Source organism: Pogona vitticeps, chromosome 1, assembly GCF_051106095.1.
Source record: "Pogona vitticeps strain Pit_001003342236 chromosome 1, PviZW2.1, whole genome shotgun sequence".
NCBI lineage: Eukaryota > Metazoa > Chordata > Lepidosauria > Squamata > Agamidae > Pogona > Pogona vitticeps.
In genome coordinates this window covers 137,641,972-137,669,093 of record NC_135783.1, presented here as the reverse complement: position 1 = coordinate 137,669,093, position 27,122 = coordinate 137,641,972, and the positions used below count along the sequence as shown (strand labels likewise).

Sequence of the window (27,122 nt, the reverse complement as noted above, 5' to 3'; positions counted from 1 at the left end):
ACAATTTGTCTGGATTCATCGCAGGTGCTGGAAACATTTTTCTTTCCCAGAATGCCCTGGAAGATGTTACATCATAACTTAGCTTGGTTTTAAAGGGCCTTTCATGGACACTGGTGTCCCTTCATGGCCTCCATTTTGTTTGAAGAGTCTGAGGGAGCTCCAGTGGTTTCAATGTCTGTCTCTCCAAACACACAGTATAGAGAGATTCCCCCCCTTCAGCAACAACACCCCTGCTCAAAAGGGAAAGGATGAAGAAGTAGTATTACCAGAACTCTTGGACCAAGGTTAAATTTCACTAAAAGTACCATACATCTGATCGTACAGCTGTGAATGAAGAAGTTACAGTCATTGCTGTGTTGAATCTTGACTGATAACAAGTGTTGTTGGTCATATAACAGGATATTAACTGCATTTTATATAGATTCTTGCCAGGACTTTAAAACACAGCTCTGCAGCAGGATTTCTGAACAATTGTGGGAGCATGAGGAAGGCTGAAGGCTGAGCTGTATTTATTACAAATTTTCTTAGTTTACTGTATCTAATAACAGAACTTTCATGGCCCGCGTGAGATCTCTCAGAAGCCCCAGTTTGGCCACTCAGAAAAGGATACTTAACAACTTGTAACCCCTTCGGATCTGACAAAAAAAAATCCTTGTATTTTCAAATTCTTAGAAAGACTTCTACTTCTTTTCATTCCATTTTCCACACTTTGTAAGTACGTACTCAGAAGGCTTTAAAAAACCTGTGTAATTTCCAAGATTCTAGACATTTACTGCACACTTCTCTACCTTGAAGTATGCAGTTATATTGTGTGACATAGATTTATTTTCAAGTGGGTCTCAGCAATGTACTTGGCTTTGTCCTGTATGTCCTGGCAATATCTCACTGGGATCTCATTTTGTCAGAAGTTATTTACACACTCATACTCAAACACCTACATGTACCTGCAGCAATTACCGTATTTTTTGCTCCATAAGACGCACCTCCAAATAAGACGCACCTCATTTTTAGGAGAGGAAAACCGGAAAAAAAATATTCTGGCAAATTCATAAGGCAGTAGCAATAGACAGATGTTGTCACATCAATTACCTCAAACTTCTTGCAGTGTACAACACAGTGAGAGCTTTTGAACAATTTGTAGTTGGCAAAGTTATTCCAATAGCCACAGACAACAACACTACAATGCTTTATATCAACCACCAAGGAGGAACAAAATCCATGTCTTTCTTGCTACTAACGGTACAGTTTTGGGACTGGTGTATTCTCAAACATTTCATTTCACAAGTCATACATGTACCAGAAGTGGAGAATCATGAAGCAGACTTCTACAGCAGGATGACACACAATGAGTGGGAATTACAGTACCATCTCAAGTTTTAACACTTATAATGAATTGTTATTGCACTGAAAGAGATGAATAGATTGTTGCTGGGTAGTCAATAAGAGCTATGATGAAGAAATCACCACCAGCACAGGTGTAAGCAAACAGCAAAGCATGCCTCACTTCCACTCCCTCCCTTCCTCCCTTCCTTCCTTACAGCAAAAGTTTTTTCTCTCTCCATCATTCAGTTCTTTACTTTGCAGCATGCAGCATGTCCACAGAAAGTGTGCTTACTTTTATCAGCTTTTTGCAGCTGATCCTCCTGTTTCCTCCACTCTCTAATCATTTTTTCAGATGAGGAGGCCCAAAATGTCTCTGCACTGTTCACTGTTTCCATACTCCTTAGCATATTTTACTACCTCTAGTTTAAAAGGAATGCTATATGCTAGCCTTTTTTGTTTTGCACTGGTAGAATGAGTTCCCATACTCTGCAAGAAAAATGTGCCCCTTATTCATCACCACATATACTGCTTCCTTTTACAAATATAATCTCAAAGCAGCACAGAATCATAGAATAATGGAGTTGGAAGGGGCCTATAAGGCCATCAATTCCAACCCCTGGTTCAATGCAGGAATCCAAATCAGAGCAGATCTGACAGATGGTTGTCCAATTTTAGAGACTACAATAGGATAAAATACAGTAGCTGGGAATCACAATGAAAAGATAAAATCTACCAGCAATATTGTAGAACAACAATGATTAAGAAAAACCAATAAAAACAGGGGGAGCAACACCATGCAGCTTTTGTTAACACAAAAATACTACTAAAATTTCTATTTCCAGTTGTGTGTGTGTACATGTGAAATGCTATTTATGAAATGTTGGGTTCTTAAACCAATTTTCAAGATTTCAAAGCCTTACTTGAACATATTCAGATCTGTGATTCAGATCTGCCCTCTGCAATTCAAATTGCCTTGCTCCATAAAAACCGGACTCAGCTAATGTGGCAAGCTAATACACCAAATAAAACCTGTAGCCCTAGTGGTAATATATTAAGGAAAGGAGTGTTAGGTCCCTTTTTGGTTTCCCTTTTGAACTTTATTCTGCATGTGCTCAGTGCCTTTTTTAATCATTCTGTGCTTCAGAATGAAATTTGGCTAACAATACACATTAGCCTCCCCCCCCCAGTCCCTTCATGTTTTAAATATCTGCAAAATTACTTCTATTTAGGCCTAATTTATGATGAAGTGATGCAGCTTCCTGCAAAGCTCTGAACTACAGAGAGCTATTCTAGCAGGCTCTCAGTAGTAACTTTATCTTCCACTCACCATTCTCAGGCCTGTTTAAGTTACTGCCAATTTTAGAAGCTTTTGTTTCTGTCCTCTCTCCCTCTCCCTCTCTCTCTCTGCTTCTCAAAATGTCTGGCTAGTCACATGGTCTAACTTCTCTGCAGAAGGTGAAGGGAAAGAGACTCCTCCTTCCTGCTTTGCTTCTCCAATAGAGAAGCCTATTGGGTGATGCAAGCAGGCAGATATGCTAATATCTGTGCACTGGAGGATTGTGGGAGGAACATCTAGCCCCTGATGGGGGTCCTGTGGGGCACCCCAAAACACTGAGTAGCTTTCCTGGCCTCTTTCAGGACTGGGGCTGTGCAGCACTGTTCTGATCAGGAGGTACAGCCGGCGGTCACCATGCCTTTGGGGGATAGTGCACACAAAGGGCCAGGAGGCTTAGGGGCCATTCAAACTCAGACCTGGCAGGGGAGATACCATTGTTGTAAAAGTGGTTTTCCCAGGGTAAGGCTCATCTATTGCACTTTGGATGAGCTGACCCCTGTGACTTCCCCAAATGTGGGAAAATCAACTGCCTAAGTGGGAGTTTCCTTTGTGGTTTCCCTTGGTCTTTCTAAAACCACTCTTTGGTCCTTTGCTATTTTCACTGCTTGCTGCCATAGGCCTGTTTGCCTTACTGGTTTTCCAGGTGGGCTGCAGGAGGCAGATCCTAGAAAGCTAGCAGTGCAGAATGGTGAGGTCCAAACAGAAAGCAGTCTCTGTTGCCAGTTCAGAGGCCTCCCAGCATGGCAGTGTGAGGCTTTTGGGTGGTGGTGGCTGAACCCTGGGTTACTGCATTCACTCCATAAGATGCATGTACTTTCCCTCCCACCTTTTTGGAGAGAAAAAGTGCGTCTTATGGAGTGAAAAATACAGTATAGTCGGTGGATTATAAATAGCCATTTCATATTGGCTAGGCAAGGGCTTGGAGCTGACTTATACTGACACAAAATGACCCATATTCCTGTAGAGAAATTTTGGTTATTGCTTGTGTTAACAGAGTAAGAAATATGGAGAGATCAGGCCAGTCTAATCCCCTGCCCCGCTCTTTTCAGTTTCTCTACAAAACTAGCACTCTACTAGCATAAATTCACCCTAGAAGCACTTAAGATAGGGGAAAATGTTTATTTACAGTTGCAATCAGTAGTTACAATCAAAAGAATAAATTAAAAAATGATGAGTTGGAGCCTCTGCCATGTGGGAGAGACATCATTCCATACCTGCGGCATGCAACTGGATCAGGAGAGAGAGAACAATGGAAGCAAGACCAAAAACCCACAAACAGGAAAGGTTCAGTATCAGTGGGAGTGGGGCTTGAGTTAAATGCCAGAGATGGGAATTAGAACTTTAGCAATGGGCTAGTACAGTGGTTCCCAATTTTGGGTCCCCAGATGTTCTTGGATTAAAACTCATAGAAGCCTTTACCACTAGCTGTGCTGGACACCATTTCTGAGAGTTGTAGTCCAAGAACCAAAGCTTGGAACCACTGGGTTATTGGCAAGAGAACAATCATCTTAGGTTGTTAAACCCCCCTCCCACTGATCCCCAGTGTTAGTGCATGCAAGATTGTTATTATGTCAACAATTCCTTCATACATGCCAACTTTCTCTATTTACCAGCAACAAACCTGCTTTCTGCTGTTTGTCCAATTTGGCACTTTTAGTATCATTTGTGGGAACAGCTGTAACAAACACTTTTGGTGCCAGGGCAAAACAGCAACAATTCCATTCTTTAAAAAACGAAACAACGGCAGCAACAGCAACAAAAACAGCTCTCCAGTTTATGAATGTGGGATATTTTGCTTTTGTACCCATGATTCAAAAAGTCAGGAAATGACCCCATATGGCTGCACAATATTGTGCGTGCTTTGCCAGCAGGAAAAAGGATACCAAATTTTACATAGAAAAAGGCAGCCTGAATGCTATAACACAAATGGCAGCAGTCAAGATGGTCTACAGCAGTGGTCTCCAACTGTGGGCCTCCAGATGTTCTTGGAGTACAATTCCCAGAAGCCTTCACCACTAACCCTGTTGGCCAGCATTTCTGGGAGTTGAAGTCCAACAACATCTGGAGGCCCAAGGTTGGGGACCACTGGTCTACAGGATACCCTCTTGTGCTCACTACCATTCACAAAGTGACAGCATGCAAGAAAAAAATCCCAGAAAAGGAATCCTTTTTTTCATCAGTTAACGACTTCTCAGTCAAACACAAAACCATTGTTAGGGCTGTTATTCAACAAGTGTGAATGGATTATGGAGGTTATGGCTTAAAACATCTAGGACAAAGGATGTCCGAAGTGACTTCTCACCTTTTTGACCAAAATGATACACTAGGATCTCTAAACCTGTAGGATCGATATCTATGGTTTCATTTACCCCTGGTTTGCTGCAGCCCAATACACCATCTCATGTCCTTTGTCCTACTCCATGTGTACATTGTCTTTAAGGGTTCTCTTGTATCCATGGTTTCAGGCATCCATAGTAGATTGTGAAATCGATTCCCCATGAATACCGGGGTCCTACTATATTCAAGAAACCTAGCAATAGGGATGTCAATTCTCACTCATCTCATTCTCAGTCATGAGGATGAAAAACCACAAAATCTTGCATTTTGCCCTGAGAGGCTGAGAGTTTTTGTATTTGCAAGAACAGATTTTGTGCAAATAACCCAGCTCACGTAAATCATATAAAACTGTAGTCGCTGCTTCTTTTTGTTGTTGTTGTTCCATGGACTTTTAAAAATTCAGAGCTTAAGAAAGGTTCTTTGTCAACAATCAACATCTTTGTGTGTGCCTTTGCTTCACAGTAATTCTGCACACATGTTTCACACAAATTGCACAAACTCTGAGATAAAAACACACTCGTCTTCTTCTTGCACTGGAGGTGATGAATCTTTCAGGGCTTGAAAGTGCCTCTTTGAGCTGTCTTATCATATCAGGATTGCCCAAACCATTCACAAAATGGAATTTACCCACCTCTAGCTAACACTACTGAATTTTAAAAACAAAACAAAAGACAGAAATACAACACAATCATGAAAACATATTAAAGGCACAATTAAAACACATGAAAATGTTTAGCCAATTTAAAAAAACCTACAGCAGTGATGTATCAGAAGTACCAAAGGCCTCTCTGAATAAATACATTTTGACTGTCAAAAGCAGGGCAATAGGGAGCCTTCTTTGACAGGCAGAGCCATGGAGAGGTCACTGACATAGCTGTCCTTTCTCCCCAACAAAAGCGCCGCAGTTAAGACTAGTATGGGGAGATGGCCTAGCAATATAACAAGGTATGAGTGATCTTGAGTGAAAGATATTATGTATTTTAACATGGGGTAATGGTAAAGCTTTTTGTCCTATGCTGAAAAAACACAACCTACAAACAGCATTCAGGCCCACTGCAAAAATACAACAAATATTACGGTCAGCAAAGGACAAAAGGGACCCCCTCACCACTGCAGGAGTATACTGAATACCTTGCAGTTGTGGCCAGGTATATATTGGAACCACAAAATACAGCATCCACACCAGAATCAAAGAACATGAGAGACACTGTAGACTAAAACAACCAGAAAAATCGGCAGTAGCTAAACATGCCCTAAAACAAGCTGGAGATGAAATTCTATTTCAAAAGACTGAAGTACTGTACAACAACAACAACAACAACATCATTATGTTAGACTGCACAGGGAGGCCATTGAAACCCACAAACACCAGCAGAGCTTCAACGAAAAAGAAGAAAGTCTAAAATTCAACAAAGCCTGGATCCCAGCACTGAAAAACACAGCCTGCAAAAGGTCAACAAACTCTACCCAGCCACAAGGACCGGTGATCACTGCACACAAAAGACCAGCCAACGACATCCATCAATCACAGTGACTATCAACTATCCCACAAACTGCACCAGAGCACAGACAGAGTTCTGACTCCTATCCTCTGAAGATGCTGGCCACAGAGACTGGCGAAACGTTAGAAAGAAAAAAATAAACCTCAAAAACACAGCCAGACAGCCCAAAAAGCCTACAACAACCACCTTTTATGTTTGTTCCTTCGTCTATCCCTTCTTGCTTATGCCCCCGTGGATCAGCTGTTCTTCAGGGGCATAGGCAGAGGGGTCCCCCCCTTTGAGTGGCTTGCTCAGGCCTGCCCAAAGGGAATCCCACCCTCCTGTTTACAAGGCCGGGGAATCACTTTGCTCAGGCTTCCTTTCTCTTTCTGTGCCCCTGTGGCATAGATAGGGGATGTCTGATGGAAGGATTCCTCCCCCCCTCTGCTGTCTTTGTAAACAGCAGATCGCTTTAGTTAGGCTTCTCCAGTCTGTGCCATGCGGGCATAGAAAGAGGAAGCCTAGAACCAAGTGATGTCCCCTCTCCTCACTGTCTTTGTAAAAATAGCAGGGAATGGGATCGCTTTGGTCAGGCTTCCCTTGTCTTTCTATGTCTGCACAGGCATAGGAAAATGGGGGAAGCTTGACTGAAGTTATCCCCCACCCTGATGTCTTTGCAAGAACAGCGGGGGTGGCCCCCCCCACCTGAGCATAGAAAGACAGGATAAACCTGATCAATGTGATCCCCCCCACCCTCCTGTCTTTGCACAGACAGCGGGGTGGGTGGGTGGGTGAATTGCTTTGGTCAGAATTGTGCAAAGGGAAGTCCTCCCCACTGCTCCTTGAAAAAGTTAGGCTGCCAGAACAGAAACTATGGTTCCGGCAGTCTAGCTTTAGCAGAAGCGGTGGTGGAGTAGGAGGAGGCAGCTGGGCAAGGTAAGCCGCAGTGAGAAGGGGGTAGGGCAGGTGTGTGGGCAGAGGGCTCAGATTTTTTTAAAACAATAGCCCCACAGGTGTCTTTTAAAAAAAAAAGACCCAACAAACTGATGAATTGCTTAGTGGTTCGTCAGGCCACCAAGGGGAAATTTGCGGTGTGTTGGTCGTCAACCTTGACAACCCACGAACAAAGATGAAGTGCAGTTTTGGGTGCTTTTCCCCATCCCTAGTTAGGACTCAAAGGTTGAGCATTCAATTCCCCCTGCGCCTCCTGAGAGAAGAGCCAGCCTGTGTGGCCTGGAGCAAGCTGTATGGTCCCTGGGTGACCCCGGAAGAAGGGAAGGGCAAACCACTTCTGAATATTCTCTACCTGGAAAGGGTTGCCGTAAGTCAGAATTCATTTGACAGACACACATGCACATAAAATAGCATAAGGGACTGCTGCATGCCTATAGATTGCTGACCCAGGAAAGGTCAGAATATATTTCCTTCAGTATCACAGATGTTAAGAAGCTGGCCTGACTCCGCAGACCCTCCGGGGATAAACAGAACAGCCTGCTCGCCCTCCTATCATTCTGAATCTTTCTCTTCTCTGTTTTCTCTGTGTCCGAGAGGAATAGAGGACAGCAGCTTGTGACAGCTCTACCCGAATTATACAAGCAGAGGGTGAAAAGGTGAAACAAACATTTCCCAACATAAGCGCAGCTCTAGGTAATTTGAGGAATATGAAGCAGATTGGGTAAACAGATGAACATTGTTGGGTAGAGTACGTCTTGAGAGCCAGGGCTCAGGAAAATAAGCTGACCCTTTTAAAAAAATTTTTTTAGTTTTTCAGGAATCAGGGTTAAAAATTGCAGCTCTCCAGGGAGGGGAGCAGTGCTTGTGTTATTGTTCAAAGAATGACAAGATGCCTTCCTTCCCTCCTGAGCCACTTGGAAAAGGACACACTGAAACCACTTCCACAGGAGTTCAACCCAAGACGATAAGGAGCAGAGTTGTGAGGAATCGAGATGTAAATCTCAGGTCTGTCCTCAGATCTGTTGCAGCTTCACATTCAAGGGGGAATTATCACTTGCACTTCACATGTTGGCATTTACTGCCAAAACCAAACCAAAACTTGCAGCATTGCTGCTTCCAACGTTACACACAATATTGCCTGGATATTCCCTGCTCAGGCCGTCACCTTTGTCCTTCTTCATCCACATTAACACCCTCCCCCCCAATATCCTTCTCCTTTCAGAAGCTAAAGGGCTCTTTCCACTAAAGGAATGGACTTTACACATGTTCAAGAGCTTCTCTCTGTTGTGTTGGAATTGGGTTTCTTCCCAGCTGAACTCCACAAGAGTTACTTCTAGGCAAGTTCCCGTAGGATCATAATCTGCGTGCTTTCTGCTTTGCCTTCCAGAGTTCACTTGCTCTGGATCTCACCTTGTAATCCATGGGGCTGTAAATATAAGGCTGCAGTGTATATCTCAAAGTACCCTGGAGCCCATTGCTTTTCGTCGTCTCCCCCAGGACAACACTGAAGGTCCTTTACCTTGTTTTTCTTCTGAGAGTGATCCTTAGTTGCCCCACAATAGGCAGAAATTCAAGTGCTCCTTTTAATCTCCTCCACCGACCATGCTATTTGTGCAAATTCATAGGAAATCATGTTGTGGATTCACTCCCACAAGGTCAAAGGTACTTGGCTCTCTACATGGCATCTTCAGAAGGCAGCTGGTGGATTTTTCTCATTAAGAGAGGTGATAGAACAAGGACAATTTAATTTGACCTGTAAACTTTCAGTATAACTTGCATGAAAAATCAGACAACACAGCAAACCAATGCCAGCATAACGGCTTCATCTGAAAGCGCCTGTCACTTACAGGGGGAGCTTCCTTCCTTCCTTTCTCATCAGAATCACCCTGTAAGGGCTATGCTGCGCCAGGACAAAAGACACACGTAAATTTGCCACTTAAGGCTCCTCCCACACATCCACAGCTGACGGAACAACTACCTGCAGGCAACAGCGCAGCTTAGGGATCATAGGGAGGAGGATGGAGCACCAATACAGTTGTTTGTCAGGCAGCTTCCGGGGCCAGATGCCTCACTTTGCCTAATGGCAGGGCTGGCCACAGCTACTAATAGTACACTTTCGTTAATTTGAAAAAAGGTTCTTCTAGATGTTACGCCTCTCTCATTCCTAGGGATATTGGCAAGTCTTTGGATCTAAATCCCATATCTGAGCCCGAGTCTTTGTTACCAAATCCTGAGTTCCAAGCCCCAAGTACTAGTTCCTATTGAAATCAAACTTTTCTTCCCTAGGGGGAAAAAAAGAAGGGGGTGGGTTGTTTCCAAATCGCAAGTCATGTTCAAATCATTGAAGAAAACCAAACAAACCCGAGTTGAGTCACCAGTGAGACTCAAGCCTGATTTGATAGCAGGTTCTGTCACTCAAGTTCCCATCCCTGCTCGTTTCTCGGTGTCTTTCCTGAGATCATTTATTGTGTCAACTCAAGGTCTAGTATATGTCTTGTTGTAGGCGGCAACATTATCTGTTCATATTTGGAATTTTTATGTGTCTTTTTCTGGTTTTCTACAAAAAAAAATTGCAAATATGATTTAGGGCTATTTTTACTTTCTGCCATTCATTAAGTATGCTGTGAAGAAAAAAACAGGCTCATTATATGGGAGGGGGTCACAGAGAGAGGAGGAGGCTTGTGCAACAGGGTAGCAGAGATGGGAGAGAACGTTTAAACCAAGCCCAGTCTATTCTCCCTGAGAGACAGAAGTTGTAAGAAGAAATCTGAAGCAGCCCATGCCTACCAAGGCAAGAGAAAATAATCCTGAAAATAAATTAAGTTTGCTTTTAAAAAAGAAGTGTTTAAAGAATTGGAAGAAATAGAGAAGGCTTTTGTAATAATGGCAGGGAATTTTAATGTGGCCAATGGATAAAGACAAAGAGAAAGCAAACTCTACTAGAGATGAGAAAAGTAATAATATCCCAGTTTTGAATAAAACTATAAAGAGAAGTGATTCGAAAGATTCTTGGAGATGAGAAAAGGGGATGAAAATAAATGTAATTTTTACTGTATATGTATTCTAGAAGGCTTTCACAGCCGGGATCCGATGGTTGTTGTGGTTTTTCCGGGTTCTTTGACTGTGTTCTGAAGGTTGTTCTTCCTAATGTTTCATCAGTCTCTCTAGCCGGCATCTTCAGAGGACAGAAGTCAGAACTCTGTCTGTGCTCTGGTGCAGTTTGTGGGATAGTTGAGTATTTACAGCAGTGAGATCAGCTTTTGTCCTTTTCAGGAGATTGGGTGATTATGGTGATCAGCGTGTTTTTTGTTGTGGGTGCATTGTTGTGATAAAGAGACCGGCAAAACGTTAAGAAGAAAAACCTTAAGAACACAGCCAAACAGCCCGAAAAATTTATTTATATTTATTTATTTATTAAAACCCACAACAACCATCGTACTTTTTACTCTTCAGTTCATAGGACATATACTACGATAGATATTTGTATCTAAACATTGGATTTCACGAGTTACTAATACGGATGTAGGAATTGTAAAAGTAATGGATGATGTTCTATTAGAAACTGATATTATAGGATACAAATACTTTTCAGCAAATTAATATAATAGACAAAATAGAAAAAGAAATGATGGTAATATGACCAATTAATGATAAAGAGGATATTATGATCATGGATATTATACAGGATTCTATGGCAGTGTTATAGAAAGAAGTTAGTATCAGGGAATCATATAATTTTTTTAAGCCAGTGAGAAAAACATATGGATATGTTTGAGAAACAAATGAGACTGTAGTTCGAAAATGCTGAGATGGAGAAAATTCATAGAAATATAATACATTTGAAAAGACTTTTTAAAAAAAGAATGTAGTAATAAAAATTCAAGGATGTTAGCTAGAGCCACACAAGTAAACAAAAGCTAAGAGTTTAATTGGACTAGTTAAACATGAAATAGGTAAAAAGATGAAGGAGAAATAGGAGGTTGTCAAGATTTTTGTCAAAAAATATATATTGGAAACTTTCTTTGGAAAGAATTAGAGAGTATATTAAGAAAAATTGGGGGAATCGACTTTGATTTAATGGAGCAACCAATTAAAGAAGGAGAGAAAGAGGACATTATTAGTAAATTAAATGTAAGAAAGACTCCAGAAATGGATGGGTTGGGACTGGGGTTCAATAATATTTTTAGGGAAATATTGTTGCCTAAATTAAAAGTTCTTCTCAATAAAATAATAGAAGGTGAAAAAATTCCATTACCTTGGAAACACTTTTTAATTACATTACTTTAAAAAAATGAATAAGAATAGATTTGTTCCTGGAGCTTATAGACCTATTTCATTAATAAATCCAGACGCTAAGATAGTTACAGCAATACAGTATTAGTAAAAAAGAATGAATATTTTTATTGCTAAATATATTAAACAAGATCAAAGTGGCTTTGTAATAGTAATGCATGTGTCAAATTTGACTAGGAGAGTGTTGAATGAAATAAATGTGATTTTAAAAAGGTGAAAGCAGAAATAATTTCACTGAATATTTTCAAGGCATTTGATTGCTTTGAATGGCCAATTGGGGCAGCAATTTAAAGATTTAGGACTATATTATAAAGCCAGTTAAATAAGACTTGCACTTGATATTACATTTCACTTTGATAAATTAATATGGAACAACAAGAATCAAATTCAAACTACATGAATATTCTTTTTATGAAACACAATAGAAGTATACAAAAAATATGAAAAATCCAATTTGGAAAAAAATTGGAAAAATTTGTCTTGGAGAGGAAGTCAGAAAATACACATTTATTTCCATATGGGTGGGAATGCGAGTACTGTATATTGAAATTTTGGCAATTGGTTTTCAAAGAGATAAAATGAAATAGCTAAATAAAATTTAGAAGTATGCCCTAAAATAGCACTTTTATCAACATTCTATAGGAAGCAATGTAATTGGACAACTAAAGAATTAATTCCCAGTTCATTTCATCATCATAGGCATCCTTCAGTCTCGAGAGACTATGGTAACATGCTCTGAATCGAGGAGTGTCCTCTCCAGAGCATGAAGCCCGGGTAAGGTAATATGGAGGATAGGCTGTTACCCAAGCAGCAAATCCCCCCTCTCCACGTTGCTGAAATGGTCCAATGGAAAGGCAAGAGCCAATACGACTGGTTCCAGCAACGTCGCAGGAGTTGGCAGAACGACACGAGCTGCCTTCGGGACTCCAGCTCCGGATTTTGCCTCGAGGTTAACTCCTGAAGCCTTTTCCGTTGGTGGATATAGCCACAAGGCAGTGGAGGTTTGAAATCGGAGTTTTCCTTCTCCGAGATGGGCTGCCTTCCATGGCTGACGAGCCCCACCTACCCGGCCTGCTCTTTAATAGTGCAAAAGTATGATCTGATCCTTAAAACTTTCCTGACTCCCTGGCTTATGCAGATCTAATTGGCTTTCCTATTTACCATATTAAGGCCAGATACAAAGTTTGAGAATCGGCGCGCGGTCCTGGGACACGCTCTTTTACAGCAGGAAGTCCCACCCCTAGGCCCCACCCCCAGGCCATGTGGTCAGGAGACAAAAGAAAGCCCAGGAAAAAAAAAAACTCAGCATGGCATCCATGCAAACAGACCTGGCCTTCGCCCTCAGCCCAGCTTCCAAGGGAAAAGAGTCCAGGGTCCTGGGACACACTCTTTTACAGCAGGAAGTCCCACCCCTAGGCCCCACCCCCAGGCCATGTGGTCAGGAGACAAAAGAAAGCCCAGGAAAAAAAAACTCAGCATGGCATCCATGCAAACAGACCTGGCCTTCGCCCCCAGTTCATTTACAGTGGCAAGATTAATTATAGCTAGGAATTGGAAAATAAATTAAAATCTCCAGTTAAATGAATGGTGTAAAGAGGTTTGGGATCAGGCTATTAATGATAAGTTAACATGTATGTTAGGGACGTGGTGGCGCTGTGGGCTAAACCGCAGAAGCCTGTGCTGCAGGGTTAAAAGACCAGCAGTCGTAAGTTCGAATCCACGCGACGGAATGAGCACCCGTCGCCTGTCCCAGCTCCCGCCAACCTAGCGGTTCGAAAGCATGCAAATGCGAGTAGATAAATAGGTACCATCTCGGTGGGAAGGTAAACAGCGTTCCGTGTCTAAATCACACTGGCCATGTGACCACGGAAAGATTGTCTTCGGACAAACGCTGGCTCTATGGCTTGAAGAGCGGGATGAGCGCCGCCCCCTAGAGTCGGACACGACTGGACAAAAATTGTCAAGGGGAACCTTTACCTTTTTAACATGTATTTTAACTTATCTACGTTGGGCTGCCTTTGAAGGCAGTCTGGAAGCTGCAGTAAGTGCAAAATACAGCTGCCAGGCTGGTACCTGATGCATCATCATTTGATCCTATTTCATCTGTCCTGGTGCATTTGCACTGGCTGCCTGTATACTTCCAGGCCAAGTTCAAGGTGCGTTAATGTTGACATTTAAAGCTTTTAAAAGTTGAGCAGCTTGTTACCTATCTGAGCCACTCCCCCTCAAAATGTTTACCACACCGCTTATACTGGGATGCTATGGGTGGCAACCCCAAGGGAAGCCCAGAAATCTGCCACCCAGACCCTGATGTTGTCCTTCTCACTAGAGGTATGATTTGCCCCGTCCCTCCTTGGTTTTATGAGACAACTTAAAACCTGCCTGTTTTCACAAGCTTTTAATCGTTTTACCCTGGATTAATCCTATTTTCAGTAACATTTTTTTGGGGAGCCTGTGATTTTGTCTTTGCCTGCTGCCTATTATTATTGTTTTTACATCCTAAATTTTTACAGTTACTATTTTCCTCTTTTGGTATTAGTGGTTTTATTTTTAGAGATTATCTCTTTTTTTTTTTGCATAGTGTTTCATTTGAATTTTATTGCTGCTTTATTATATGTTTTTTTTTAAAAAAAAATTATTGACAACTTGGGATAAGGTAAGGGGTACAGAAGGTAAAGGAGGATATGGGGGAAAAAGGAGGGGGTAGGAGAACACAAAATGTGCTGTCGTCCACTCTATTCATATTGCAATATCAAATCAACTTTCCGCTTTTCTACAATTTGAGTGTCCTCCAGGTTTTAACTTACAGTTATATCTTAGTTTAAATCTATATTATTCAAGCACTATCTGGTGACTCAAGCCATTTATATAATAAATCCCATCATTCAGTTGCCTTTTGTATTCAGCACTTCGGATAAAATATCCATTTCTGCCGCTTCCCATCTCTTCTCAATGAGTTCCTCTTTTTTCGGTGTCTCCAATTTCTTCAAATTCTTAGCATAAAGAATTCTGGCTTCAGTAACTATATATATAACTAGGTAGTTCTTTGTTTTATCTATATTGTCTGGTATAATGCTCAGTAAAAACAGTTTTGGGGTTAGTGGAACATTACAAAGCAGTATTTTTTTGTAACAGAGTATGTACTGCTATCCAATACCGTTTTGCCACTCTATAAGTCCACCACATATGGTAAAAGCTTCCCTCATGTGCTTCACACTTCCAAAAAACATTTGGCATCTCTGTATAAATCTTTGACAATTTGTCCGGAGTCATATGCCACCTATAAAACATCTTGTATATATTCTCCTTGAAATTTACCGATTTTGTGAGCTTAATGTTATTTTTCCATATTTGCAACCATTGATCAATATCAATATTATGTCCTATATTTTGTGCCCACCTAATCATATATTCTTTGACCATCTCGTCTTGCATTTTAAGTTCAAGCAAGTAATCATACATTTTCTTAATTACTTTATCATTTGAACCCAGCAGAAGCTTATCAAATATTGTTTGTTCTGTATAAAAGCCCTTTTTTATCTTTTCTGTACTTAGATTCCAGTTGTGCTCTGGACCACCAGTCCAGATACATGTTATGTGTTTCTAACTCTTCTTTGGACCTTAACTCACAATCATTTTTTAATAGATCTTAATATCTTAAAAGTTTCACTTCTGTCATAAGGGTAGATTGTATAAAGGCCTCTATAGGTGAAACCCAGCCGTGTGTGTGTGTGTGTGTGTGTGTGTGTGTGTGTGTGTGTGTGTGTGTGTGTGTGTGTGTGTGTGTGTGTGTGTGTGTGTGTGTGTGTGTGTGTGTGTGTGTGTGAAGTTGAAACCTTTCTGCTCTTTATCTTTTTTGTACCATAGAAAAGCATGGCAACCTAACTGTAATTCATGTCCTTCCAGCTTGAGTAGTCTATCATTATCTAAATTTATCCATTCCTTTATCCAGACTAATACACAGGATCTATATCCAATTTTGCAGACCAAAACCTGCTCTTTGTTTGGCATCTTGCATTGCTTTAATTTTAATTCTTGTTTTTTTAACCTTGCCACACAAATCTCATGATTATCTTGTTAAGTTCTTGAAAAAAATGACTGTTTTAATATTATGGGAATTGTCTGAAAGAAAAAAAAATAGAATTTTGGTAGAACATTCATTTTGATAGTTACTATTTTCCCCCTTGCTTTATTATATACTTATGCTCTGCCATTTTAATGTGTTTGCCACCCATAGTGCCCTTATCTTTAAATGGGTGGGATAAAAACACAATACAATAAATATAAAGTGTAATATTAAAATAAAGGGTTTGATAAGTAAGAATATTTTTCTAGATATGTGCAGAAAATTGATTGTTTTTTGTATTCCTAAAGAGGAAGGGGTCGTGTACTTTCACAGGAGTCATTGCAATTTTGGAAGGGGAGTGGGGCTCCAAAGAGGGAGGAAAAATGGGTATATCTCCAAACAGTCCTGGTGGGGGGGAGCATAATTTGTGTAGTACCAGTGGTGCCTCGCACAACGATTGCTTCATACAACGATGAATTCACACAGCGATGGGTTTTTTTGAGGAATTTCCCCCATCGTTTAACGATGTTCTCTATGGGGGAATTTCACTTAACGATGTCCCTTTTTGCTCATTTAAAAGTGTCTTAAAATGTTTGAAACCTGTTTTAAATGCTTGGATTCCATAGTGCACCTTGTGAAACATGTGCAAACTTAATTTGGTTTTGTTCTGAGTCTTCATTAATTTTTGATGATTTTTTTATTTTCCCCATTTAAATCAATTGAATGGACAGTTCAATTAATTTAAATAGGGAAAACAAAAAATCACCAAAAATTAAGGACGACTCAGAACAACACCAAATTAAGTTTGCATAGGGTTCAGGAGGTGGGCTAACAATTGCAAGCATTTAAAACCTGTTCCAAACATTGTAAGACACTTAAAAATGAGCGAAAAGGGACATCGGAAAAGACTTCAAAAGCACTGAAGCCGGCTTCAGTGCTTTTGAAGCTCTTCCGTTTTCGCTCATTTTTAAGGGTCTTACAATGTTTGGAACAGGTTTTAAATGCTTGCAATCGTTAGCCCACCTCCTGAACCCTATGCAAACTTAATTTGGTGTTGTTCTGAGTCGTCCTTAATTTTTGGTGATTTTTTGAATTTTCTCTCATTGGAATGTATTGAACTTTCCGTCCAATGCATTCCAATGAGAGAAAATTCAAAAAATCACCAAAAATTAAGGACGACTCAGAACAACACCAAATTAAGTTTGCATAGGGTTCAGGAGGTGGGCTAACGACTGCAAGCATTTAAAACCTGTTCCAAACATTGTAAGACACTTAAAAGTGAGCAAAAAGGGACATCGGAAAAGACTTCAAAAGCACTGAAGCCGGCTTCAGTGCTTTTGAAGCTCTTCCGTTTTCGCTCATTTTTAAGGGTCTTACAATGTTTGGAACAGGTTTTAAATACTTGCAATCGTTAGCCCACCTCCTGAACCCTATGCAAACTTAATTTGGTGTTGTTCAGAGTCGTCCTTAATTTTTGGTGATTTTTTGAATTTTCTCTCAATGGAATGCATTGGACGGAAAGTTCAATACATTCCAATGAGAGAAAATTCAAAAAATCACTAAAAATTAAGGACGACTCTGAACAACATCAAATTAAGTTTGCATAGGTTTCAGGAGGTGGACTAACCATTGCAATCATTTAAAACAGTGTCCAAACATTGTAAGACACTTTTACAGGAGCGAAAAAGGACTTCGCAAAGGCATTGAAATGTATTGAGTCGGCTTCAATACATTCCAATATAGGAAACATTGTTTCACTCAATGATGTTTCCTATGGGGATTTTCACTGAACGATGGCAATCTGTTCCAATTGGAACGGATTAACCAGTTTCCAATTCATTCCTATGGGAAATGGTGTTTCACAGAACGATGTTTCACACAACGTTGATTTTTTTGGAACCAATTAACATCGTTGTGTGAGGCACCAGTGTATTTTGTTGTTGTAAATAAAATAGGAGTGCAGTATCCATGGGAGATCAGTTCCACGCTGCATCCCCTCCCGATGCCGGAAATAGCGGAGAAATAAAGCACTCACTTCCACTTTCTCTGGTCTCCAAGCATGATGGAGAGACGGAGCCCTGGCCCAGTCTTGCCAAAAAAACTGGGTTGCCTGTCCTCCTGTTTGCAAGGAAGCCTTCCCTGACCAGCAACTGCCACCTCCCCCTTGCCCACCCCAAATGCAGCTTCGCCATTTCACTGGAAGCTTCAGGTCACAAATGCATTGCCCTTAAGTCACCTGTCCATAGCATAGTCTCTGGTGCCATCTAGTGGTCAGTCTTGATAATGCACCTTGGGAATGTTCATTTCTGGGTTTGTTTGTTTGTTTGTTTATTTATTTTATTTTTCAGGCAGCAGGAAATTAAACTGCAGAAGAATGATCCCGTGAATATGGCGATCCTACTATAAAGGGTAAGTATTACACTTGCACAGTGTTTACGCTGTTTTGCTGTCTACATAATTTTTATTCATCTATATTTATCAATCCAGTTATTATTAACATACCATTTTTTTAAAAAAAACCTCTGAGTTCAACCATATTATTAGAGCACTCCCAGCCTTGTTTCATTGTTTTTCTAAAAAATAAAAAATGTGTTTCTGTGTTTGGTATTTGACTCGAATGCAGAAAGGACGTCAGGGGGAGCAACTGAACATCCCAACAGTACCATGGGAGTCACGTAGGACATCTGCTGATATCTGTTATTGTCAGCTAACACCAAATTCCACCTCCCTGTGCAACCATTTATGACTGAATTTGACCCTGCACTATCTGTTTCAGACTGATGGTCCTCAGTCATGCTGAGCTATTCTCAAAAGGACCCCAAAGGTAGAAAGTAGGAGAAGCCCAGATTTGTCATTGCGGTATAATAAGGCCAAGGCTACTTGCCTCATCATCATAGAGGCCAAGATTTGTTGTACCCTTTCTACCGCTCTTCCATCCCTCCTCACCATAAGCAATAAGTCCTCTGCCCCTTCTCTAGCAACCCTATATATGTGGAGGAGGTGGCAGAGAGAGAAGAAGCAGGAGAAAGAGAAAAGGCGCATATATTTAGCCTTGTTCACCTCTGGCTTCAGCCCTGTCCAACTTTGGCCTGAACTTCACACACCAGAAGCATTTGGTTCCGAAAAAGATATCCCTGAAGAAATTTGGGCTCTCAGCAACAGAAACAACAAAGGTTGCTCAGCCCTCCTCTCTAATGCCATAGAGCTGGAAGGCATGCGGCTTCTATACTGCCTCATGGCGCTTAAAGCACTCTCTGGGAGATTTACAATTGAATTATGCAGGCTATGCATTGTCACCGTCCCGTCCCATGAACTGGGAACCCAATTTACTGACCTCGGAAGGACGGAAGGCTGAGTCAACCAGCAACCTGAGTCTGCTGAGATCAAACGGGGTCATTGTGAGCAAAGTGTTGACAGCAGTACTGCAGTTTAACCACTGTGCCACGAGGTGCCACAAGTACAATCAGTTTAAAGAACAGAAGGTGTGAGGAGCAGGAGCAGAGTCTTGTTGCTTTTCACTAAGAAATGGACAACAAACTCACAAGGCAACCCCACAAGATACCCAATCACAGACATTTCTGCTATGCTCAGAGGTGCTATATTTTGCACTCATTTATCTTTCTTGTGCTTGGAAAAAGACTGGTAGCTATTGCACAGCATTATAAATGTGCAAAGATGTTAACAAATAAGGATACTGTAGTGATGCCACAACAGGGGAATTTAAAATAGTAATCCACTAATCAGCCATTGACAGCAGGGAATCAAAAGTCCTGTCAATATTAACAGGAGAGGATGCTGTGTTTCTCTTTAAAATACAGTGGTGCCTCACATTACGACGTTAATTAGTTCCAGCGAAATCGCTGTAGAATGAAAACGTCGCAATGCAAAAATAAAAAGCCCATAGAAATGCATTAAAACCCGTTTAATGCGTTCCGATGGGCTGGAAACTCACCGTCCAGCAAAGATCCTCCATAAGGCAGCCATTTTCACTGCCTATGCAGCGAGGAATCCGTCCCAGAAAACAGTGGTGGGCCATTTTCTTATCCGGCGGCCATTTTGAAACTGCCGATCAGCTGTCCAAAAATCATCATTTTGCGAAGAATCGGTTCCCAAAGCAGGGAACTGATCATCGCAAAGTGAAATTCCCCCATAGGAAACATCGTAAAGCAATTGCAAAAGTGATCGCAAAAAATTCATTGTAATGTGGTTTCGTCGTTAAATGGAGCAATCATAAAGCAAGGCACCACTGTATAGCAATTTTGTCTACATTGTACCTATATATTAGCATAGCGAAACATAATACTGATCTGTGGCCTCCTTTGTCCTCTTTTTGGGAGTACAAATGTGACCACCTCAAACCCTTCAGGACGTAAGGGATGCGTTGATGACGCACTGCTGTTACTGCCTTGCTCAGGCATCTCTTGGCCCGCAATTGGCCTGGGATGAAAAGCAGCATCTGCTACATATTTTAAACAGAGGTTGGAGATTAGGGGGTAAAAACAAAACAAAACAAAACCCAACCCCTCTCCCGCTTTATTTTGGATCCCAGGGGGACTCACCCTTACCCTGACTCGGAGGAAGGCCTGTCTTTCATCTCAAAAGAAAGGAAGGGGGGGAGGCAGTGGTTGCTATGTGTGAAAATTGGCCCTTTATAGCTCACAGAGGTCACATTGCACATAAATAAAGCACCTGAATCGAGCAGCTTTTATAATTGACTGCACAATCTTTTAAAATTACATATAAATATATCCTGGGATGCTCGCCTGGATTATTTATTGTTCATTGTGTTGAAATGGGCAAAGGGATCAATGCATATTTTAAACAGGAACAATACATAATAAACAATAAATAATGCATCTCTAGAACCGCAGACCTTTTCATCCCCCCTTTTTTCATACAGTCAGTGCTAATGACAACTAACCTTCATTATAAATTCACAGAGAATATTAAAGCTGTAGTCCTAAGTCCATTTCTTAAGCATGTTCGAAGACAATAATAGTCTTTTTAGAAAGTATAAAGGAATCTGAATAGGTCCCCTGGTCTCCAGGGAGCTTTAGCTTTGTTGAAGTTAGCGGTTTGGCGAGGCCGTGTGTGGATGCATGCAAAAGAGCCATGGGACCAGCAATAGCCTGATCTGTCTGTTCTTGCTTTCTTGCTCCCCCTTCACTAGCTCATTTGCTCCCTTGCTGCTACTGAATCACCTCATCAGTGGGGTGCAATGTGCTTCACCCAGTCAGGCACTTGAAGGGATTTGGGGCAAGGTCTACTCATGGTAGGCCTTCATTCATAGACCACTTTGTTTCCTAGCCAGAAGAGGGAACAGCCGCAGAGTGATGAGAGGGTTGGGAGTTTTCCAGTCCCCACTGAGCCGTGAAACATGACCCAGTTAAGCCCTCTGAAAGTGACTTCCCTCACAAAGTTCACGTAGGGGATAAAGAAAGGAGCAGGACAGCCACTGGAGAAAAAGTGGGATACAAATAGAAGCCAAGAAATAAATAGTCTAGAAAGGCAGTGATCAGTGAAAGGTATCAGCATTCAATTACCTGAAACGCTAGAGAGAGAAGTTAGGAGAGATGCGTTGTACAAACTGTACAAGGACAGAACAGAATTAATTCTATAATCAGGGCAAGTGAAGAACAAAATTCCCTTCAAACATCAGAATGGGTGATTGTCAAGCCTTGTAGGCAACAAACGTTTTAGCGTTTCTGTGCTCATGAATATCTCTATTCTCCTAATGTCATGCTGTCATCATGCATTAACTTGCAGTGACTGAGATGGCGTTGGATGGAAAATGATAAAGCATCAACAGCACATACCGCCTTGGTAGAAATGATTGATGACTTGGTGGCAGGACCTGTGGCCATGGTAATAGCCCATGGTCTGCTCCACAGGTGGTTTTTCAGGCTATTGTACAAAAAGTGAACCCTTCAGTGAAAGATTAAATGGAGTGGAGAGAGTGAAAACCCATACCCACTAACTAGTTGCCCTCCATGTTTGTTGGGTCAACTTTCATGATCCCTCACTGCAGGCCAGGGGTTGATGAATATTGCAGTCCAAAATACTTGGAGAGTTTTGGTTGAGGGAAGGCTGTTGTCCTTATTTCCTCCCTGCCTTTGTCTGGGACTGCAAACTCATTTGAAGGAAAAACCCAAGTTCTCAGACTTCTGCTTTAAAATACATCTTCTCTATCCACATTCAGAACTCCTCTTTTCCTCAGGCTTTCTCAGACACCCAAAGACAAAGGATTTTCAGTACCCTATACAGATTCAGGACCTAAATGAATGTTTTTAGGTACAAGTATAATTGAAAAGTTCTTTTGCTTGATAGGTCTGTAACTTCAGCACAGATGCTGAAGACCACCTGACTGTGTTAGACGAGGCGCATTATACTGCATAGACGTTCATACTGCAACCCTGCTGTTAGTCTTTCAGGTGCTACTGTTCTTTCACTTCTATTCTTGTTGCTTACATCGCTAGTCCCTCCCGACATGTTGTTGTCGCTATTTTACCAGATGCCAGGAGGGACACATTCAGGGGGATGAGGAGGCATGGAAGGAAAGTGTCCCATTCATTCTTGTCCTTCTGATTTCTTCCTCTACCTGCATTTGAAGTTCTTTCAGAATGACAATTGTATGAGAGACGGCTACTCCTAACAAGAACATGGCTTTCTTACCTGTCTGTAAGAAGAGGGCTACCTCTGTTCTGATTCGAATGGATCCTGCCCAGAGCTAACCAACGTTCCTTTGTTTTCGTACATGAAAACTGTTGTTTCAAAAAAAATCTGAGAACACACCAACTGTGTGCATCTGCACAATCCTCGATGAAGCAGGGAGCTCTTCATGACTCTACTTTTCAATTGGAAGGAAGTCTGGACGTAGGAGAGGAATGACTGGCTTTCTTTCAACTCACAAGGAGTAACTAAGCATAAAACAGAGGTAGGTATGTTTTCTAATTATGAGAAGTATCTGTCAAAGAGGGCAGGCAAGCTCAAAGGTACTGGCAAAAATTGGTGACAGCACTAGCTTATGATAGGTGGTGCCATAGCTGTTTAGAGTAATTACTTTCATTTCATTATGTGGCCTCTATAAATATAATGGTTGATGAAATGCGTCAGGCCTGTAATGAACTAATGGAGCCCAAATGAGGAAAACTAAGTATTCCTATGCTCATATATTAAAAAGAATAATACAGGACTAAATTAGAGGTAGTCACAGAGGGCAGTTTAGATTAACTGTTGTTGAGGAGTTATGTGGAGGCTGTACTATGGAGCCTAATGTTTTCATATGTGTGATAACAGGAAATAATCTTTCTAATTCATACAAAGGTTTGTATGCAACCTTACAATAAGCTTCGAACTGCGGGGCTGGAAGGGACCCTCTGGATCATCAAGTCCAGCCCCTCTCAAGGAGGCACTGAGGAGGGACTGAACTCTTAAATTCTGGCTCTGCAGACAGAGGCACCAGCCACCGGGCGACCCAGCATTCCATAGTAAACCATGTGTGAAAAGGAATCAGAATAATTTACATAATAGAACCACATTTCAAGTTTGTTCTCTGTCAGTTACAAGACATGCTGAAATGTAAATAGGCATACAAATATTAATAGATTATTAATAGATTATGCAAAACATCTCATATTAATAACTATCTAGTGGGATTTACCAGTGTACTATAAGTCGCAGTTAAAACCTAAGCGAAAAGATACAGTAAGTCATATAGAAAACCACTGATAGTTCAGAAGTATGAAGTCTAAGCTAGTCCCAGGCAGTGGGGGAGATGTTTGGCTGGTCCACTCCCACTGATCTTTGTGTCATCTTTGCATCTGTTTTTTTCCCTTGAATCAGTGTAGGTGTTTTCCTATCTTCCTTGTTCCTTCTATTTTTTGTGTTGTGCCTTTTAGATTGCAATTAGTGATAGGGACATCATGTCCCCATTCAGCACTTGGCAATATTTTAAGTATAATAACAACTCTTTCAATCCGCTTCAGTCTGGTTTTCAAATTGCCATTTCTGTCAATCAGTCCAGGAAAAGAAAGAGAGAAAGAAAAGAGAAGAGAAGAAAGAAAAGCTGTTCTTTCAGGATTCACTCTGTTTAATCCCTTTGCATGCTGAAAGTTACAAGGCCATTTTGATGGATAGCTGCTGCCAGTCAGAGTGTTCAGTACTGGATCAAATGCATAAATAGTCCTAGAACTCTTTCAGACCTCCTTTCTCAAGGAGAAAGAATGCAAACTTCAGTGGTTGTTGTGGGTTTTTCGGGCTTCTTGGCCGTGTTCTGAAGGTGGTTCTTCCTAACGTTTCACCAGTTTCTGTGGCCGGCATCTTCAGAGGACAGAGCACAGTTTGCTGTCCTCTGAAGATGCCGGCCACAGAGACTGGCGAAACGTTAGGAAGAACCACTTTCAGAACACGGCCAAGAAGCCCGAAAAACCCACAACAACCATTAGATCCCGGCCGTGAAAGCCTTCGCGAATACATATTTGATAATTATGCAGAATTTTACTTCTTTCCTGGGATTTCTCTCATAAAGAATGTATTTTTCTTTTGAAAAATAATTGAAAGCTATTGACCAGAAAAATCTGAAGGGAGAAATGTTTTCAGTGAAAAATGCTATAGGTAAACTCTTCCCTCCAGAACAAAGCAAGATTTTTTTAAAAAATGTGTTTGAGAGGAAGGGGAAGTCTAGAGAGTCACAGATCTTGTCACTGTTCTGACTAAGCCATACATTGGATGGATGGAATGAAAAATAGAGAGGACAAGGTCAGAATCAAGTAAGTTCCATCTGGAAGAGCCTTTGCTTGGCCCACTGCCTAGGTTTGCATATTTGGATGTGTTTATATTCTATTTATTTATTGAATCAATGTCTCATCTTTTTGTTAAAAAAAAAAAGGCACTGAGGTACCATTTTTTGCACTCAAAAATGGCACTCAATTCAATTAAAAATGGTGAACTCTAAATAAAGAGGCTCCAGATTCTCTCCAGTGGCAAGAAAAGAGAACTGCTTTGGGACTGGCACTGAGGACTAATCTTCCGTGTTCCTCAGGCCACTTCCAATATTCCTAATCCAGAACGGCCATGGATGTCAAGAGGCACCTTTTTGCTGCCCTGAAAGTCATCAAATGTGAGGTGTAGGACATCCCTCCTTTCTATGATGCTTTCTCATTCGGTCAGAATTGGAAAGGATAGGCCTTCAAATGGACAAAACCTCCATATGAGACATCGCTGTGAAGGAGGGCACCTACTCACCCGACATGGATGTGAGGACAGATTAGCTGACCCATAGATTGCATTGCATGCATGCATGCACGCATGCGCACGTGCGCGCGCGCACACACACAAACAAACACCATTTTTAAAAAATGTCATCCTACATGTCGTTTCATCTTCTTTTCAGTGACTATTGTGATTTCGATCTACTGAGCTAACCAAGAGCATCCGTTTCCTTAAACAGTGCACTGTTAAAGTGTACTTTCCCAACAGGAATGGGTGCAATCGTAAGCACTGCCAAACTGTAGGAGGAGCAGAGGCCCACCATGCAATCTGGTAGCTTTAGAAAGGGGTCCTTCCTGAATTTAGAAAGTCTTCCTGGGGTGCAAAACTACTCTGTGTTCACAAACCTGCCACTCCTGTTCTGAACGGCACTGCTGCAGCCGCTCCTCTCTTTCCCTATTGAGAAGGGGACAGGATGTATTCTCTTGTTCCAATCTAAATGATCTAATCTAGTTGGGTGAGGGATTGCAGCCAGGAGTTTGGACAAATGAGATCAAAACATTGTTTTTCTCTTCCTCTTGAACGATTCCCACTTTTCTTCTTGCCGTGTGACAGAGACTATAAACTCCCCCTCCTGCCTTCTCCAAATCAGCTTGAAGGAAGAAAGCCTATAAAAAGTTTTTAACTCCAGGGCACTAGATTAAAGGAGCCTGCCTGCCCAAAGTAGAATCCGCTGGGAGCATACTCCATCACCTTGAGGTTTCTTGTCAGTATGGTATACATCACTTCTCTGGAATGTGAAGCAAGGCTTAGTTAGAAGGATGTGAAGCTGGCTTTCTCTCTGCCTTACGGCATCTTGTTTCCCTTGGCGTCAGTACTAGGGTGCTTGGCTTTGTTGAGCAATTAACATGCCTTCGTCCATACCACAGGCAGATGATTCACCTTCAACCATCCATGCAGAAGACTGCAGAAATCTCTGCAAAAAGGAGGGACTGGATTTTTTGGATTTTCTGGCCTGCAAATACCACAATTCTCCATTCTGGGAGTTGTACCGACCTGTTCTTGCCCCAGTGCTACCTGGAAGCTTTCCTTCTAAACAAGAAGCTTGGGCAGAACTTTCTAAGTTGGGCCTTTCTGCCACGTACATCACACTGAGATATTCAGGAGGTGTGAACAGAGTTCAAGGGGCCTTTTGCTTCAAATCACTTCACGTTTAAAACTGAGGGAACTTTTAAAGCAGTTTGTGATAAGGCTGCTGTTAAAATAAAAAGGTTAGACCTCTACCTCTAAAGTCACTTTGTTTTGGATTCTGACCTACATTATTTTGATATCTAGATGGCATCTTGGAAAACAATTTGTTACCGTTCTTGTTTGGATTGAGTTCCCAGAACCACCACCACCAGTCCCACAACTCAAATGGTCACTGGTCATTTTTGGACAAGAGATTCTCAGAACTGGACCTTCCCAAAAAAGTAATTTCTGGAAATTCATCAAGATCTACGTAGGAGAGAATACTTTGTTTGTATCCAGCAGGATCGAGTATACAGTGGTGCCCCGCATAGCGAGGTTAATCCGTTCCGGATTAACCTTCGCTATGTGAAATCTTCGCTAAGCGGGAAGTAAAAAGCCATTGGAACGCATTAAACTTCATTTAATGCGTTCCAAATCGGCCCTAAACTTCCCACTTAGAGAAGTTTCCTGGCCCCGGGCAGCCATTTTCGCGCCCTCGTAAAGCGAGGGGAGGGCGCGAAAACGCCGTGCGGGGCCATTTCGGGTAATCCGCGGCCGTTTTGAAGCCGCAAAACAGCTGTTTTGCGGCTTCAAAACGGACCCGAAACGGCCCCGTGCGGTGTTTTCGCGCCCTCGGCAAGCGAGGGGAGGGCGCGAAAATGCCGCGCGGGGCCATTTCGGGTCGTCCGCGGCCGTTTTGAAGCGGACCTGAAATGGCCCCGCGCCACGTTTTCGCACCCTCCCCTCGCTTGCCAAGGGCGCGAAAACACCGCACGGGGTCATTTTGGGTCATCCGGCGCCCATTTTGGAGCCGCCGAACGCGGCTCCAAAATGGCCGCCGGACTCCCCAATCGTCGCAATGCGAGTGTGGCGATTGGGTGCTCCGTATAGCGAT

The 27,122-nt window shown here is 41.8% G+C and overlaps 1 pseudogene; it reads left to right on the top strand.

Moving 5' to 3' along the window:
• Nucleotides 1-3,067: 3,067 nt before the first annotated feature.
• LOC144586178 (U1 spliceosomal RNA) lies at nucleotides 3,068-3,221 on the top strand (annotated as a pseudogene).
• The last annotated feature ends 23,901 nt before the right edge of the window (nucleotides 3,222-27,122 follow it).